This window comes from Meleagris gallopavo, chromosome 4 (assembly GCF_000146605.3).
Source record: "Meleagris gallopavo isolate NT-WF06-2002-E0010 breed Aviagen turkey brand Nicholas breeding stock chromosome 4, Turkey_5.1, whole genome shotgun sequence".
NCBI classification, from domain to species: Eukaryota; Metazoa; Chordata; class Aves; order Galliformes; family Phasianidae; genus Meleagris; species Meleagris gallopavo.
In genome coordinates, this window is record NC_015014.2 from 23,288,747 (window position 1) to 23,302,683 (window position 13,937).

The window sequence follows — 13,937 nt, forward strand, 5'->3', positions numbered from 1 at the left end:
ATGGATTCTACATAGTTCTACCAATTTAGATAACTTATTAAAGGCCCTCTTATTTTGAGGAGTTGGATAATATTAAACTATAAAGGGCCATTGCAAGTAATTTCATTCATTGAGAGACGACACTTACTTACCAGAGAAGAGGAAAGAAACTACTTTGGATGACATTTGATTTGACTTCATTTGGGCACAAGATATTGAAATTCTCATGTGAGCTTGCCGAATACAAATTAATGTTTTGTTAATAGTTTTTTTTGTTGTTTGTTTGTTTTGTTTTTTCCTTTAAAACAATTTTCAATCTGGTTATTTTCAGGGACATTCAAGCACTCTGAGTACAGTCTTTTTTCTTAAACAAATAAACAAACAAGACTGAAAACTTTTCTTGAGACCAAGCTATTCAGAACTTAAAATGATAAAATCTGGTCAATCCATGTTTGTTGTTTCTTTCTCTATAGCCACTGAAAATAAATCCTTCAGGAGAACATTTTTTTTGCTCACTTTTTCATTATTTCCAGAGGCAAAAGCTGGCAAGGCAATTTATAATTCAATTTTTGCTAAATCCACAACACCTAATATATATGTCAGGCATTTCAACGGCAGGGTACTTTGGGGATAGGTGATAAATTGTACTGATTATAAGTGCAAGCTGTTCTTCCAAAACATCATATCAAAAAGAAGGCAAGTATTATTAGGAGAATGTAATGTATCTTTAGAATGTCCAGAAACATAAGAGATAATCACTTCATGTGAATATATTCTCCCTTGAGTTTTACAGCTAAATATTAAGGTCTTACCATGTTTTTGATAGCACTCATCTGGAGGGAGGGGCTGTCATGGATTGGTAGTCTTTCAGCAGCCACGTAGCTCTTGGGCCTGCAATAATTCATTTCTCCCCAAAAAAGGCTTAGTATGAAACCTGAAACATGGTCATAATAATTTTCTGACTATATTGCTGTATGTGAAAAGTATAAATATTATTTTATAATATAATCTCCCCTGATCTTTTAAACATCCTTTCAATGTTTCCATCTATTTTCCTGTGAGGTACACATGACTTTAACTGTTTATCGATACCACTGAGCAATAACAAAAAGCTCTTCATATTCAGCTTGAATATCAATCTATTGTGAAACCATAGAAAAAAGAACGTGGCTTGAGAACTTTCCTCTTAGTTTATGGTTTTTTTTTTTGTTGTTTGTTTTAAAGTAAAGCCTCCTTTGAAAAATAATTTAATCTTAAAAAATGGGGTTGACATACCAAGTACAAATAATGAGAACCAAAACATAGGTAAATGGAATAGGATAGTTGAGATTAATTAGTGTGATGCAAACCTTTTCACCTTTACGTTGAATATAGCTTTGCTTGTTTTGACTTGGCTGCTGAGCAGATGCCCTTATTTGTCTTGTGAACCATAATCTGTACCCTGCTCAGACTCTCTGAGGAACTGACTGTTGTTGTGTCCTTGGTATTTATTTAGGATTCATTATATTCCATTATATTCTATCATCCTGTTTTAGGCATGTTTCCTTCTCCTCATCTCAGGAAGTTACTTCTTTGCTCTAAGAGTGGGCAACAATTATTGATCTTTCTAAAAAAGCTGAAACTCTGATAAAAGGTCAGACAAAATGAGAACAAATTATATACATCTAATATCAGTTAAAATCTCAATAATAAAAACAGTAAGGCTCAAAACAGAAAAAGACAGTTTCTTCTATTCATTTTCTATTTGTCTGCTAATCTTGTTTCTCAGTTTCTTCCAAACTATGTCCTAAGCCTTCTCAGAAGTTCTCCTGATTTTGGATAAGATATGAAATGTGTTGTATGTTCAAGTCAGTATTCCAGGTAATTAAAATGAGTCAAGTCACATGCTTTTCAATCAAATTTTTCTACTAGAATTTTAATTTTTCTTTGCATCTGCAATTTAATCCACTCTTTGTGGAGGAAGGAGGGTTTTCAGTGTCAAATAGAAGATCCCACTCAGTTGATACCAGCTGAAAAAAAATACCTTCTTATTAAACTTCTTAGGAGTATATTCCAAATCTACGAAAATATAAATTTTCTTTCACACTTTTGATGAAAACATGAGATACAAGTTTGTACATTTTAGCACATACTACTATACTCCATCAGCCCACTTTTACAGTGAGCATTGCATAAAAGAATACAGCAGTAAAAAATGAGGACTGAAAGTTAATGAAGGAAAAATCCCTACCCTCCTTCTGACTGAGAGTTTCAGATTAGCAGTTTAAGGGAGCTGAGTGCAGAGATTTTTTTTTTCTCTTTTGCAGCAATCCCTCCCCCCTGACTCCCACAACTCTAGTTTTGCTCTTATTGCAGAACCTGAGCTCATTTAATGAAGAAGATGAACAAAAGTGGAAAACAAGTAATCACTCATGAGCCAGACCAGGCTAGTGTGCACACTTGTCTAAAAGACTGATGAGATAATACCTGCAAAAGAATGGTCTGCTCTGAGAGGAAAAGGAGAACCAATGTATCCAGAACACCCAATAGCTCATCTGGCAGTAAACGAGAGGGTCAAAATGTCAATCTTCCAGTTCTGTCCCTTGTGATGTTAGAAATCTATTAGTCCTAACATCTATTCAATAGCATTATAGGCATTTTTACAACATGGATGGGAAATTGGAAATAGGTGGTGGTATGGAATGCAAACAGGTATTCTCAAAAGAAAATTAACCAAAGCTAGAAAAATCAAACTCAAAAAAAAAAAAATCAGTGAGAAATAGAGAAACTGTGGCAGAAGGCAGGAATCAATGCTTGAAAATATATGAAAAAAAAAAGAATAGCAAAGAATAAAATGAGAAAAAGCTGTGAATATGTTTATACTCTTATTTTAGTTTTTCCCTTGGAGACTGAAAAATAATTCTTTAAAGAAATGCAGTAAGTGTGGCTGAGAATTGCCCGCTTGTGACTGATGATACCAGGCAGACCTGGTTTCTGTTTGGTTATGTTTCTTGGGCACAGGACACTATGTTAAAGTGCCCTGCTAGATAAAGACATGATGAAATTCATAAAGCTGTTAGTAGAGCCTAATCTCACACTGGCAAAAGCTGTTACTACATCAAGCCAGATTGAATCAGCTATTAATAATGAGAAGATGTCATTGCTTCCCAAAAGAGATTTTTAGCACAGCTTGTAGGAGAGATTAATATTATTCATGTTATTAGAAGCAGATCAGAGAACAGAGAGATTGTCTACTGTATGAGTAGAAAAACTTTTATCTAAAGGACATTTGAAGGAGCAAAGAAAGGACCCAAATTACAGGAGTGAAATCCCCTCATGTTTTCTCTCTATTGTCCATTAAAATTTAAAGTTTGGGTTTTCTTTTAGATAAAACTCTTATGGATGCATTCTTGGCATTGAACAGCATGGTGGAGAAGGTGTTTTTTTTTAGAGTAAATGTTTACTTTTGGACATATTTGCTTATGTCCTGACGACACACTAACAGACTTAAGACCCTAAGACTTTATGGGGAAGGACTGTGGTTGCTGTGTAAATATCCTCAAGCTAGATTAAAAACCAGAGTTCTCAACCTTCTGAAATAAGAGAAGACTTTTGGTGCAGATATAAAAGTTGTCCCTTCTTTTCTTTTTAGATTTTTTTTGAGGATCTTATTAATTGGCCAGTGGATTTTGGAGGCAGTATCTCTACATGAAATAATACAATTTGGACCACTGTCATAGTGCTCCCACATGGAAAGTCGAAGAAGACAAGAAGCCTTTATGCTTGATGTTCTTATGAATGTGAGGTGCCTGAAGTCAGGAAAAGCATGAGCTTGGTATTGAGATATAATCAACTATTTCCAAAATAAATGTATGCATAGCTCATCCTTAATGCGATAATTATTAACCAGTCTTAAAATTGTTGCTTGTCCTTTATGCATGGGATTAACAAAGGCAATTTCAGCAATCACATACAAGCCCCTCAGGGCCCAGCTCTGAGCCAGTCCCGTATTTCAGGTGTCTATCTCTCCTCTTCACAGAGATGAATAGAATACTGTACTGACTTCCAAAAGATTTTACAGAAATATCCTGTTGCGAGCATTTGTTTCTTTAAGGGGTGCTGATACAGCATGAAAAGCTGTGGTTGAATTACAGAAGAACAGAGTTCTGAGCAGCACATAAGCAGCAAGATGTAAATACTGTTAAAGTAGCCATTTGGGCTCTAAATTCTACAAATGAACATGGAACCTGGCCCAGCCTCAAAACATCCAAATCTGAGCACAGGTAAATCTCATCTCAACAAGTCTGATTAACAAAATCGCTTTTTAGTGAATGAAAACATTTTGGGCAACACCATAGGCTTGAACATAAATGGTAAGATCAAAAAAAATACAATGAAATGTTTTCTTAAATTACTTCAAAATAAATCTGATTTGTATTTCAAAATTCAAAGGCTCCTCTGATAGGTATTTCTCCTGGCTTTCCTTTTTCTAACATATGCTTAGGAAAAAATAGGCCCTTTTTCACTTGAATGCAGAATAGGAAGTAGTTCTCTCTAAGTTGTTCTCGCTGCTTTGAACTAAAAACACTTATTTAGAATCAAAATTTTTGTAAGAAGCATTCTAGAAACAGCTGGCATTGAGAGGGTGTGATCAGGAAAAGATAACAGAACTGCAATTAATTTTATGATACTGAGGGAATTTTAGTGAAGTTAAATAGAGTTCTTGGGCAAACAGAAGTCAAACTTACAATTATTCTAAAATAGATCCTGGCTTGCTCAACCTAGCTGACGCTTTGATGTGTTTAAATCTTTGCAGACACTATGTAAGAACTGAAACAAGGCCAGCTACGCCCCCTCTGTTCTTACAAATGCAAAAGCAGATAAATTTAAATAGTACAGGACCAGCTCTTTCAAGAAGGAAATTTGTAAAGATAATGTAAATAGTGTCTGTCATTAAAAGTCAAACAACTACTTTTAGATGTTGTTGGTCAGGGTTATCGGAAAGCAAATATGGTACATTAGATTATGCAACCTCATTCTGTGGTTTTGCTGTGTTTTCTTGTAAGAAGAGCACATTTGCTTCCATATTAAAGTAAGACCATGTTGTAGAAGACTTGATACTGCACACAGGAAAAAAAAAAGCAAAAAGCAACACCCATAGTAATAAAGTAAATTGCATATATTACTTTTACTGTATTTCAACAATAATTCCACGATCAGAGATCTTCTAAAGCATAAAGATTTTCCATTCCTACAGTTCCTACAGCACATCCATAGCAGTACTTTTACAATAAGTAACACAATTTATTGATTCCTCATGGTATTCATAAAATACAGAAACAAAAGTTGCGCTTTCAACAGCTTGATCCATTGATCCATAAGTTGGACACAGAAAAGTCAGGAAACTTGAGGAAACCCAAGGATAGTGCAATTCTAACACTTGATTTTAGTTAAAAATTTTTATAGACATTATGCCACAGGTTATCTTCATATATTATCAGGATAGAGGACTGAGTAGGAATTTCGCTACAGCTTGATAATCCAATATCTAGTTCAGTAAAGAGAAGGAGACCAAACAGACAGTAATCAGGTGAAATTCTTTCGGTGAAATGAGAGTGATGGCACATTATAAGATTCCAGAAACTGACCTAATGCTCCATAAGGATAACTATCCTTTATTTAGTTTCATAATGGTATTATTCTGAATGTATAAAGCATCAGGAAGAACTGCTTACTACATCTAAGAAGCCAAAAAATAATGAAAAATATAGTTATTTCTAGAATCATATGAAATGTTAGCTGTTCCCTAAATGAAGGCCCTATGTGCATCTTGAAGGATTTTCTTTTTTTGCATTTCTACACAGCTAGTGAAGTTCTGTGTTATTATCCTAAGCCGAATTCGTTGATTGCAAAGAAGGCTATTAAAAAAGTAAAATCTGTGATTCACCTAAGGCTGGAGAATATTATGACTTTCTAAATCATTCTATAGATATACCATTAAAAGATGCAGGGAATAGCCAAATAAAGCACTGTCCGATGGATTTGTAATTAGATAGGAAGGTGGATCAACTGAAAAATGTTGTTATCTGAAAAAGGATTGACTTCCAAGGCTGCCTGTGAAATAGCTTTAATCATGAAATATGTGCTAGAACAAGAAAGGAAAGCCATCAGAAGACAAAATGGGACGGATAAAGTGCATGACACAAGAAAACAAAAAGCTTTCCTTAAAATTCCATTGTCATAACACATTCCTCCACTGGGTCCGTGAACAAAACACTTCACAGGAAGTGCAATGCAAGAGCAGGAGGTCGGCAAAAGTTATAGATGGGGAAGCAAATGCAGCTGCTGTAGATGGAAAATGAGAGGTTCAGAACGGGGTACGTAAAACAGAGCTGTGCATAGGAGCAGCAGTGAGCACAAGACAGGAAAGTGCACAGAGATGAGCACGTTCTGGGCTAAACTGAGCTGGGTATAGTTAAAATGTTATAAGAGACAATTTACTTTAAGGAAAAAAAAAAATGATGTCACTCTTTTTACATTGCAAAAATGTAGTCTAACATACCCTGGTGATGGGGAGTGCAGATATAGCGATAGGGCCAGGAGAGCTATGCTTGAGGTTAACTGAATGCCTAACATGTGTGTCCAAGTGGGAGGAAGCTGTGGTGAGACAAGAAATGAGAGACATAATTCATTTAGTGTCTGGCATGATGACTGTGAATTTCTTTAAAGATGATTTCTATATACTGTGTAGGTTTGTGGTATTTTGTGTCTTTATTGCTGCTACAAAGAAGCACATCTCTTTGCTAGAACTAAGTTATGATCACTTCAGTTTTGTGACTATTAATCAAGGGAAGGCATTTGAAAGCCTTTCCCAGCCACATATCCTTTGAGGGTTTTGAAAGCTATAGAATGCAGTTTGTTATCTGTGATTAGAAGGCTGTGCCAAGTTCCATGATGCAGTGAAAACTCAGTCATACACTGCAGCTGACACTTTCCCACTGACCTCAGCCTGTTACACTGCATAAACAGAAGCTATTACAAGTCTGTATGGTTCTTGGAGCAGGGTTATACTGAAAGCAGCACAAGAAAAATTTTTCACATTTGTTCAAGGTTCAAAGCAAACAAAGCTTTTTTGGTGACTTCAACAAATGGGACTGTCATATCCTCAGTTCACCCTATAAATAAACAAAAATATAGGGGATCGCTGTATAAGGCTGCAGTTAAAGGATTGAAATCTGACAGCAGATACAGCCTCTCTTCCACATGCATGCTCTTAACTATGCTTAGTGGTGGGTACATTTCAATTTAACACATTCCCATCTGCTTTGTGAATCAGTACCCAGGCTTGCATGGGGAAGCCATCAAGGCAAAGAATGAAGAAATAACCACTGGGCAAATCTGGTAGCAACATGACAGGTTCTGAGAGAAGATAGAGACCTAGAAACAGGTGGCAAGAATACAGACCCACAACAAAGTCTCCCTGTGTTGGCTGCAGTGGTCAGGGAAAGGTACTGAAAAGAACTGACTACTGGCAGCTGCCAGAGATCTGGAGGCAGCAGTGGACAGGAGGTTGCTTTGTCATCCCTTTTCCACCCCCCCGCCCCCCCCAATATTTGGCAGTAAGTGTGAAGGACTGAAGAAATATAGCTGGGATTTATTGGGAGGGAGCAGATTTACTAGGAACTTGTGGGCAGGGGAGCGCTAACCTTGTGCTTCTCCCTGGAGCTGATCTGATCCTGGGGTGTGCAGCTTCTCTTTTCCCTGCCTTTACTGCTGTCAGGATCTATACGATAGGCACCAGGCTGTGGCACTCTTTACTGGGGCACTTCATTTCCTCCCTTCCCCCCAGAATATGCCAACGTAAACAACTGCCTACTTCTACCCAAACTGAAAGCCAGATCTGCCTCTAATCATGTTGGGTGACTGCTGACATGTGTAGAGTTTGATATTTTGATAATATTGTATGTCCATGATACTGCTTCATTACAGTTATGTCCTTGACTATAATTCTTTCAACACAGTCACTTTTGTACAGTCCTTTGAGTTACAGGAAGGCTTTGAAAGGCCATGCTTGCTGCAATGATCAGATTACAATTCAGAAGATTTGGAACTCATTGCTATTTCATATCCCTCCAAGAAAGAACAAGAAAAATCATTTATTTATCTCACATTTTCTTCCAGAGGAAATTGTATGTGTATTTGAGGGAAAGAGAGAAGACTTAAAAAATATTTTTTTTTACCCCTGTCCAGCTTTACTTGTAGTTTGAAACTATTACAGGTTTGTTACCATACCGTGTTCTACTCCTCCATTTTATAGATCCGAATATTATTTCTCTAATTACTTACCTAGCCAGAGAAATTGTTAGAAGATTACATGCAAACTACTGTGCTGATCAGCAGGCTGTACTATGAATCAGCAGGATTTTTCTCTGTGTCTCGAAAAACTAATGCTAGTTTGTGATTTTTAGTTTAATTTCCTCAAAATAATCTGTCTTGGGATTTGAACAGCTGGATCTTGTTCTTGTTTTTTGAATGATCAAAACCAGCAGCCAACCGTATCTTCCACAAAATGTAAATTCTCTGCCTATGTTCTGTCTACAGTTCACAAACGTTCTAGAAAGCCGCTAAAAATGAAAGCTTAGAGCTGCTTTGAAAATGCATTTTGTGATCTGTTAAATCTTTAAAAAAATTTCCCATGTTTTCTTAAAGTAACTTTTTCCTTCAGATTAATCAAAACTTCCCATTTGTTACATTAGATTTCCTTGTTACATGATACGCATTGTGATCATGTTGAACAGTTTTCAATAATCCTATAAGAATTTAAAATAGTTTTAGAAATAGAGCATTTTGGCTTGAAAATATTCCCAGTATTTTCAAGATAGTAGCAATATTCACAAAGTTGACCCATGTTTTCTAGAGATTTCTCAAAACAATCTTGTGCCTCTGTTGTGAATCCTAGAAATGGGGAACTATACCAGTAAAATATATTTTTGTTTTGCGAATGAGATAGGTGCTCTTCCTGAAGATTCTAAGCCTAGTCTAAAACACAGCTTCTGTACATGCATAAGTTCTTTTTGTATATGTATGTTTATCTAGAAGAAAATGAGGAAGTGACTAATGTATTTTCAGTGTCCAGTATTTCTAAGAGACGAACATTTTGAGTTTGCTAGGGCATACATCTGATGACCTTGTCATAATTCTGAGACTCTAGGATTACTACTGCATGTAATGGGAGATGTAGATGAACAAGTTGACAGAGGAGCAACCATGAGTACAGTAACTTGATCCCTATTGAGAATTGTAAGGGGTTTTTTGTTTGTTTTACAATCTTATCATTAGACATCACCAGTAGTCAAGACACTATTACAATCCTTTTAGAGGTAGGCATGATTATAGCAGTTCTCAATTCATATACATTCACTTTGTTGTTAACATTTAGCCTTGTAACACTGTGGAAAGTACACCAACAACAATGTAGGAGCAAACTCCCAGACTGCAGCATGTGAAAATAGACTCAAGTGTAGCAGTCATGCACACAAATGAAAGAATCTACTTACCTTCAGAAAGGCTCAGATACACAGGCATCTCCAGGAAGAGACCTTTGTCACCCCTGTCAACCTTAAATGAGGTCTGTAGAGGGGTGGATCCTGGCTCCACCCTTCTGGTCACTCAGGTACATTATATGCACCTGAGCTCCTCTGGGTTGGCCCTGCCTTCTCACTAGATCCTCAAGCACAGTTTCAAGCTGTGACTTAATATTTTTTCCTCTAGCCTCAAGGCAGGGTTATTACAATGTCTCTAAATGGTATGATGTCTACCTGCTACTAATACCTTTTTCTTTCAAAATGTTTACTATGGGTGGTATTTCTCCTGGAGTAGGGTCTTTACTAGTCATACACAAAGTAAAATTTATCATCTCAGCAGTATTTTGTATTATTTTGATTCCAAATCCAGCAACTAAGTGGCATAACTCTCTGTGTTCCCTCTCAAAATGCTTTCTAAGACTGAATGTTGCAATTGTAGTTATGTAGATTTTACATGGGTGTAATGCAAAAGCATACTTGAAGAGCATACAGCTGAGTTCAGCTTAGATCTTCATCATGCAGGCATGCAGATATGTCGTAAAGTTCATACCACTGTTTTCTAGGAGGATGGCAGGAGCTTTCCCCAACTATGTGGAGGTCTGTGTCTGAATTCCCATTATAGTTGATATAGTTGAAGATCATCTCAGGCCTAAAGCAGGTCTGATTACGTGACTTTTCCACAGTATCTTCACAAGAGCTCCCTAACATCTAAAATCAGATGGATGTCTCTTCTCCCTATAGTACTACTATCACAAACTCCACCAAAAACTACAAATGTGTAGTTTTGAGTCAGAGCTTCAAGACCTCTTCAAGATCTCTTTCGTATATTAGCTTAATCTATCTCATCATCTTAATTTCTTGCATTATGTAAAGGAGGAGAGAACTGAGAAGCCCGATGTTGACTCTGCAGAGTAGGATCTTGGATGCAAAGTGGAAGACAAGACTGAGAGCTTGAAATGAGAGCAGCTATGTTTTTCCTCTTGCTGACCCCATTAGTGTTTAACTCATGGGAAAAAAGAATGACAGGAAAACAAGGCAGAGAGTAGGACTACTGCTGTCTGTGTTCCTAAGGAGTACCTAAACCACCAAGCTTTTTCTGAAAGTCTCTCTCCCATTTTGATTCTATCCAACTCATCTATCTGAATAAATTTCTCCAGCAGATGTTAAATCAAAACTTTTTCCTTGCAAGAAGCTTTGTTTTGTTTTGATGATTCAGCACAGTCTGAAAAACATTCCCAATCAGTATAGTTAGACAAACAAAGAATAAAATAGCGCTGGGAGAATACAATAGTATAGCTACATAGTAGTAACCTGGTTGATTACAATGTCAGCTGCTGTTCTTTCATTTATGAAATTAAATAGTCACAATTCTTTTTTCACTTAGTGTTCCCAGTTTGAACACTAGAGATGGATCTTTTCTTTCTCAATGAACCTTTTATCCTTTTTCTGACATTTATTCTTTTTTTATTCAATTAACCCAGAAATAAAGCTTCTGGCAAAGCAAGTCAGCTGCTGTCTGCCGAAAAGAGACATACAAATCTTGTCACATAGCTTTTATTTTTATGGTCAGGAACCCTCAGGCCTGGTATTAAGGCAACTTAGGCTTGTGTGGAACTTTACTGTCTCCTGCACGATCTGAAATAAAATTACATGATGGAGAAGATCAATTTACTGAGGACATTTAAGCACAGAATATTAAGCTTTTTGTGGAATCGCATCTCCTCTCTAGTTGTGTGGCAGAAAAGCTAGCCACAAGATCCTTGACAAATTAGATATTACCACATCTAACTGTGTATATTTAAGCTTATCAAACTGAATCGTTGCATTGTAACTGTGCTCTTATGCAGACAAGGACTCCATTTAATAAATGCAGTGCTATTTAATAGTAATTAATCACCCAACTAAAATGTCACATTAAGGTCAAAGAGACCAGAAGACAAAAAGAAGAGAACATTAAATTCAGCTGACAAACATAGGAAAGGAGAACATAGAGCCAAAGAAAGTTCTGGGACATTGGCACTGGTAAAACACTTGATCCAAAATTCTTAACTTTCTGTTCACTTGAGAAGTACTCACATTCACTTGGTTCAAAGCAAGGTCATTTTGTAACTTTTAAATGAAATTTCCTCTTTGTGTGTGCAGTGACAGCCCATTGCAAGCTTGGAATTGGTGATGCATTTCATAGAAGTTACGTTCTCGATATTTGCAGTTTCCTTCCTCTCTGCTTCTCTCTCTCTCTTTTTTTCTTTTCTATTATGATACTCTTCACTGGGGTAGAATTTTACTCAATGTATCCTAAAATAGAAACATTTTGGAAATGCAGCTTTTCTGAGGCAGAATGAAACAAATTTATACAAAGGAGGGGAGAATAAAATACCATTTCCTGTTATGTACCTTCCTAATTTGAGAAGCAGTTTAGAAGTGCCTCCTAATATTAGCAAATTATTGCAAAGTTCAAAAGTACACTACAGCAGTTTTTTGTTTTTTGTTTTTTTTTTTTTTAAATAAAAGTGCTGTGGGAACTACGACTGATCTTGAGAAGCTTAGTCTTAGGGTATATATAATGTAAGATATTATTTCATGTTAGAATTGTGAAACACAATGGGGGCTCCATTTCAGCATGAGTACATTTACCACCTGCAGAAGTAAAAATTTATGGAGTTCCTTGTCCACTGTTAATTTCACTTCTTCAAGATGGTATTTACAAATTTCAATATAAGCATATGAGTAGGTTTTTATATGTGGCACTATCTACCTACATTTACATTCTTTCCCACTTGTCCTTTTTCTTTCCATTTCTTATATAAAATGCAGAAGCACACAAGCATTATCCACTTTTAAAAGCATATTTTGAAATGCCATGCACTAAATGTACTGCTTTCTGTGCTTGAAGAAATGAGCTAGTAAAATAGAGTCAAGCATGAAAATGTATTATTGTCAGCAGACATTACTGAATTCAGAACAAACTGCTTCTAAATAGCATTCATCATTTCTCCTTCCTGTTCCAGAGTTCTCAGTTTCACGTCCAAGAATTTTTGTATTTGTATTGTGAAAAGAGTAATTCTTCAAAAATTACTCTACATTTGGCAAGATCTATCTTTATAACTTCTACTTCGGTCCAAAGAATTTTGGCCTTTCTGAAGGTTAAATATTATCTTTCAAAATTGTGTAACTCTGGCTTTGTCAGGAAATGTGTCCATTTTCTAAAATAACCTTTTATTTCATTACCTTTTACAGGAAAAATTTTGAATTGGCTAAACAATTATAAATGATTTGTTCAAATATGAAAGCCCCAACCCATTATATTAAGTTATTTGGTGTTAATTTCTCACAGCCTACACAATAAGTGTTAACTTACTACTGGTCATGGCTGTGACACATTCAGGCAAATATTTTCAAACGAGATGGAACCTCAGTTTATAGTGCTGCTTACCATGCATGGATGTACATTTCAGTCCCAAATGAAGGTTTTAACAGTGGAAGATTTGAGAGATCTGATGTTAAAAACTGGGTGAATTTTAGAGGGACTATGAAAATGGTACCATTCTCTCTGATTTGTCAGTTTGTGATGATTTGTAGAACACATTTTTTTCTTCACAGTTCACTGTGATTTCTCTCAGTCTGCGGAAATCCTATAGACAAGTCTCTCTCTTACTCAGAACTGACAGTCCTCCAAAAAAAGCTCTCCTTCACATGTTTGGCAATATGAATTAAAAGATTATATTGTTTATTTCATGATCCAGTAATTTCCAAACTGTGATCTGCACTGCAGCCTAGCAGGCCATCTTTAGTAGTGCTTGGGCAGAGGTAATCTGCAGCAGACCCTGGGCTCAGGAGGAACTCCAGTAGGGAATGCATCCTCTGTAACAATGTAGCACCACAGCCTCTTCCAAACTGCCTGTGACCCATAGCACCTAGCACATTAAAGGGTATACTACATTAGACCTTGCACATGTATGAATGAGTAGCAAGAAAAAAAAGAAAATAGGGGACCTCCTCTCATGTATCATAATGGTGGGAGAGAAATGAAAGTTACTGGATACTCTACATGCTAGAGGTTCACAGCACTGGGAGGTAAATTCTGAAATATAATTCCACTCCTTGTGCATTTTAATTAAAAACAAACAACCAAAACAACCCCAACATGTGTAAGACTAAAATAGATAATTAAGTTTGTCCTTGAAGCCTATTTTGTGCTTTATTTGAACTAAAGAGAATTTAGCACACTGATAGCTCTAACAGCAGATTATTTGCCTTATAGGCTATTTTGAGCAGCTACTGGAAAGCTAGTCATTTTGTAAGTGTATTTCACAGATTATAGCTCGAGAAGTTTGGAAACTTTGGGCTGAAGTAGAATATTCACCAACATTTACAACTCTTCTGCTCCTCAGCATC